Source organism: Capsicum annuum, chromosome 2 (genome assembly GCF_002878395.1).
Source record: "Capsicum annuum cultivar UCD-10X-F1 chromosome 2, UCD10Xv1.1, whole genome shotgun sequence".
NCBI classification, from domain to species: Eukaryota; Viridiplantae; Streptophyta; class Magnoliopsida; order Solanales; family Solanaceae; genus Capsicum; species Capsicum annuum.
This window is the reverse complement of record NC_061112.1, coordinates 67367448-67373530: the sequence shown is the minus strand read 5'-3', so window position 1 is coordinate 67373530 and position 6083 is coordinate 67367448.

Genomic DNA, 6083 nt, shown 5'->3' with positions numbered 1-6083 from the left:
ATTCATGTCCCAGCCTGCATTTCATAAAATTATGGGTCATTAACTGATTAATGAGCCTTTCTCAGTTTCGTATGTTTAATTTTTAGTAACTACATATCTTTGATTGCAAAAGGTAGAGATATTTTTTCTTTTGCCGGAGATCATTTGAATTTCTCTGCAGTCTGTCCACTAGAAGCAAATAACTCTTCCATTTTTTCTAGGATGGATTATCTCTGTTTCTTGATGCAGAGAAGTAGGATGGAATCGAAGCATTATATTAAGATAAGAAATTTATTATTCATGTAAATATTACACATCAATAGTTAATTTGCTTAGTAACATCAGATAGATGCAATAAAGACACAAGGTAGATCCAGAATATTACTCTATTTCTCAAATCCTCTTAACGTATATATTTTCATTCTACTCGTTGTGATTTCAGTTTCATGGACTTAATATAAAAAAGAGGAAAAAGGAATCACTTAGTCCCAAAATACAACAATTTTACAAGCATTATCATCCATTTGAGTCGTTGGCTTACTGGTAAGTCGTGAATATTGCTCTCCATTTTCATCACGTAATTAGTAGGGTTGTATTCATACCGTATGATTTATTCTATTATTTGATTTCTTTAGGTTTGAACTTGCCAATTCTTATGAAATAAAACTTGGCAAGGCATTAAGTAAGTTGTTACAGTCAGAGTATCAGTACGCTACTGGAAACTATGAAAAGAATAAGAATGAAGAAGAAGAAGGGGAGGAAGAATTATTAAATGTAACATTATAGACGTGTACGTTTTAGCTGCTTCAAATTTTAATTAGCACTAGATAGCTTGAATCACGTATGAATGTCTGTCATTATTTTATAAGTTTAGCTGATTAAGACATAGTTTTAGATGTATGATTGTACCCTCTCTGGTTCTTAAATTTTTGAGTGTGTTTTTTATATAAGGCAATGTGTTATGTCGTAGCAATGACTATTTCTATTGGTGTTAATTCTTTTCGTGGATGAAGCATTAAATATTTGAAACTGATGATTTCGTGCAGATGCGTTGTGTGATGGATATATAAGATAAATGCATTATATCCTATTTATCCAGAGTTGGCCTATAAAACAACTAAGCTATAAAAGACAACTTCATAACCTTAGGCCTCATAAATTATATTCCTCTACTATATATAGACATCTTCCTGGGGTTTCAAATGTAATTTGACATCTTGGTTAAATTCATAACATTCCCCCCTCTCCAACCCCTCAGTAAGAGCCTTGTCCTCAAGGTTCGAGTATAGTCGTACAAAGACCATGGTGTTGTTATTTTCCTCTGTGTTAGTGTTAACAACCCAAAAGAATTCTTCGAAACCTCCATTATCCAAAGCAAATTTCAACACCAATCCTTTCTTTTGCTTTTCAAACCAGAGGATGCATCCGCATCTAATAAGATAATCACCAAAGAGTTCCTAGGAAAGTGAAGATGGCAGAACCAAAGGGCAACACTGAACACCTGATGGAGATTTGAGTTGGGATCATTGTTAATATATGGTTGGATCCAATTCCTCTAAAGCAGTTTGTGGTGTTGGCATTATTACATGTAGGATCTGTTCAATCCAAGCAGCACTTCAATGGGATAGTCACTTGTAAAACCAACTTACAAGGAATCCAAAGGAAAGCATCATTTAAAAGCCACGGAAGGTGCAATGTGCCACCAATTATCAATCATGCAACCTTCTTGTGCCTTTTTACTGCATCTGCATATGGATCAAATTGCACTAGCGAAAATGGGAGCATGTTAAAAGTGTAGCTTTCTGGGTTTGCTATTGGTAGGACCTGTTCATCAAGTTCCAGAGACAATACAAGATCATTCTAATCTATGTATTCAACAAGAATTGCCCATACAAGATCACAAACATGTTTGGAACAACAATTTGCAATCCTATCCCCTAAAACTATGACAGCGATGAATTAAATATCATTACTAACACGTCTTGCCCTCATACAACGATGAATTAAGTATCACTACTAACATGTCTTGTCCTCATGCAGCGATGAATTAAATATCATTACTAACACATCATGCCCTCATACACCTGTTAACACTGACTATCGTAGGCAGAAATAGTGTTGAAATGTAACTCTTCTATTCTGCAGTGTATTCTGTCCAATTTACTTGTTTGCACAGATGCACATATGTATTGATATCGTAAGTCAAGTTGCGAACAGAAAAATAAAAAACAAATATTAATCTAACCAGTAGTCTCGAATGGTTTGCGCCAAGGTGGTCATCATAAGGTTCATAAACAGCAGCACCAGTGCCTACATCTTTCATAACAAGGTCACAAAGTAGCTCACCCCCAAGTGTAGCAATTAATTCATATGCAGTAGGAGTACAAAGATCTGTATAAGTGGTCACCTTGATACCTTCGGCTATAAGTGTAGATACTTGACCCTACCTAAATCCCTCACGCTATCGTAATTAGATATTTCTTTTTTCAACATATTCTTGTCATTTTGAGTTTTATTTAATTTTAAATATATTCTTTATTTGAAAATTGAATATTTCCAAACAAGAATCGTATGTTAGGATAATATTTAAATTTTAAATATATTTTTATTTGAAAATTATTAAAATTTTAATTTTGTTAAAAAGACAAGAAAATTACAAAAAATACTTATCATTTTATTTAGTCTTTTTAATAAGGAAAAAAAAACAATAATTAATTAGATAATGCCACTTGGAAAGTTTTCATTCATCCAAATAATATTTTAAATTTTTTATTTAATTTAATTTTTATCTTATTTATCAAGTTTTGATATATTATTGTGGAAACACACATATCATAACTAAATTACATCATAAACTCATCCCATTCATCGCACTATGCATCCACACCTTACCTAACAATTCTTCTCGATCAAAAAAGAAAAAAGAATAACTAACTAGAGAAAATTGAAGGAAATGTATCTTTTAATACTTGAATGAAGAATTGGTGACATTAATCAACTTAAAGGGTCAAACATAATTAGAAAACTTGATTAAGTTAATTGTGGACTTGATTAATATTTTCAAAACTTTCTAATCTTTTCAAAAATACAAATCAACCCAACTCATACCCCTCTTCAATCCAAATCAACCAGTCTCTCTCCTCTGTCTCGACGGCTTCTCTCAACTCTCTCCCAACCAACAGTTCTACAAATTTTTCCTTTCAATCCTCGGCGACTTCAACCTCCGACGACAAATAGTTGGGCTTCGAGTTCCTTTTCGACTTCAATCGTCAATCGATGTGACAACCTTGCTCTCCGACCACAACAGCTTATCAACCATCTCTCTCTCATCTCTCTCTCGACAACTTCTCTCAACTCTCTCTTAACCAACAGTTCTGCAAATTTCTCCTTTCAATCCTTGGCGACTTCAACCTCCGATGAAAAATAGTTGGGCTTCGAGTTCCTTTTCGACTTCAATAGTCAATCGATGTGACAACCTTGTTCTCTGGCGACAACAACTTCGAATTCTTCATTATTTCTTTTCTTCTTTCACAGGTAAAAATTTATGGCCTTTTTAGTTTTGAAGAAAACGAGGAACTTGATCCAACTTCTCTTATAGTATTGGTTAACAATTTTAATATTTGTTGCTTTAATTTGAAATACGGCCTGAGTAAAACCCTAATTTCTGGTATTTCTTCTCTTTTCGAAGTGAATTATGATTTTTTGTTGTTTGTTACATTTTTTTGAAGTTTGATTTCGTTTTTTGTGTTTATACAAACAAAATAACGATTTGGATTAATTTGTTCTGTTCTTGTTCTTAGTAAAAATAGTAATATTGTTGTTTTCTGTTGAATTAACTCGTGCTACTATTTTTTTTCTCCAATAGATTATTCATCTGGTGCAACATATTAACTATCTGATGTAACAGATTTTTCATATGATGCAACAGATCAATCATCTGATGCAACAGAAGAACCATTAGATTAAAATTTTGATGCAATAGAGGAACCATCAGATTGAAAATCTGATGCAACAGATTTATTATATGTTGCAGCAATTTAACTATTTGATGCAATAGATTAACCATATGTTGCAATAGATTAACCATTTGATGTAATAAATTTACTATCGAATGCAACAGAGAAACCATCGAATAAAAAATCTGATGCATCAGATTAACCATCTAATGCAATGGAGGAACCATCAAATTAAAGATTTGATGCAATAGATGAACCTCTTGTTGGATAAAATCCTATCAACTCTTCCAACAGGACATGTCCAAGACTTGATTTCTCAAACTGATCATTCATCTGCAGTGATAGAAGACCCTTCTGCTGGAAGAAATCTAAATAATATTGACTGTTAATAATTGTTCCAATAGATCACTCATATATTGCAATAGATGTGCGACCTATTGCACAGACCATTCATCTTTCTCAATAGATGAATGATGTATTTTGTATAGTCGCAACAGATTACTCAACTGTTGCTGCAGGTTAGTTAACTATTTCGACAGATCACTCATATATTGCAACAGATGTGTGATCTGTTGCACAGACTATTCATCATTCTCAACATATGAGTGGTGTATTTTATATTATCATAACATATTACTTAGACATTGCTACAGGTTATTTGACTGTTCCAACAGATCACTCATATATTACAACAGATGATATTGCAACAGATGTGTGATCTTCCGCATAGACCATTCATTTTTCTCAACAGATGAGTGATGTGTTTTATATTGTTGCAATAAATTACTCATCCATTGCAATAGGTTATTTAACTGTTCCAACAAATCATTTATATATTGCAACAATATATGATCTGCCGCACAGACCATTCATCTGTGGGCAGATCAAGAAAGTATCCAAAACAGCTGGACTTAAAGTAATCCTCCATGTTTTCATTCCTTAATATCTTCCCAAAACCATCAAAATTTTTATCCATGACAGATTTAACTACAAAATCACCAGTCAAATCTAGAGTTATCTATCAACACCTCAACTTTGAAACTTGCCAATACTAAAAAATTTGACAAGATCATGTTGAATTTTTTATCTACGTTCACGATTAATCGACGATATCTCAACATCATCATGAACATTATCATCAGCTATTTCCTCTTCATCCTTTCTTTCATTTTCCTCTTCAGATCCATCTTCTTCCTTTTCATCTCCTTTCCAATTTTTTCCCTTTTCATCAACTTTATCCTCATCTTCCTTTTCATTTTCTTTACCACTTTCTTCTTTATCTCCATCTTCTTCCTCATTTTTATTTTTACCTTCCTCAGCTACAACTTTTTCTTCATCTCCCTCACCTTTTTTGTTCTACATCATCACTAGATCGTTAACTGATTCTCCTTCATTATCTCCTTTCACATCTCTATTCTTTTTTGTACATCTACAAATGGTAACGCTTCATTTCTTTGTGGAAGAGTTTGTTCAGTAAGTTCTTTTAATAGTGTTTGTAATTTAGCTATTTTAGTTATTTTGTCAGAATTTGATTCACCCTTTTTTGGGAGACATTTTTTATCTACGAACAAGAGAAAAATAAAAAAGATTACAATTGATTTTTACATCACTAAAAAAAAGGTAACAGGAAATTTAAATAATACAATATATTACAAAAATATCTTCAACAGATGAGTCAGATAAAATCAAATCAGTAGCGAGACTGTTTTGATTTCTTTCAACAAATGACCTATCTATTACAATAAAAGAATCAACGAATGATTCATCATTGGAATAAATCAAACCAGTAAACCAACAGATGATATAGTTGTTTTCACCAAATGCTTAATATGTTCCAACAGATTCTTATTCTTTGCAACATATTACACATTTGTTGGACAACATTATATATCAACAAGAACACCATCAACATCAAACTATATCACGCCGAGAACACCGCCATCAACAACACCAAGCTATATCACCACTTGAACAACATTAATGTTTTTGCCAATACACTAACAACAACAACAACACCAACAAAATCAAGAAAATCAAGAATACCAACAACATCAATAATACCACCACCACCAACATCAACAAAACTAAGAACACCAAGAACATACCTAGAACACAAACAACACCAACAAAACAAACAAACAACACTAA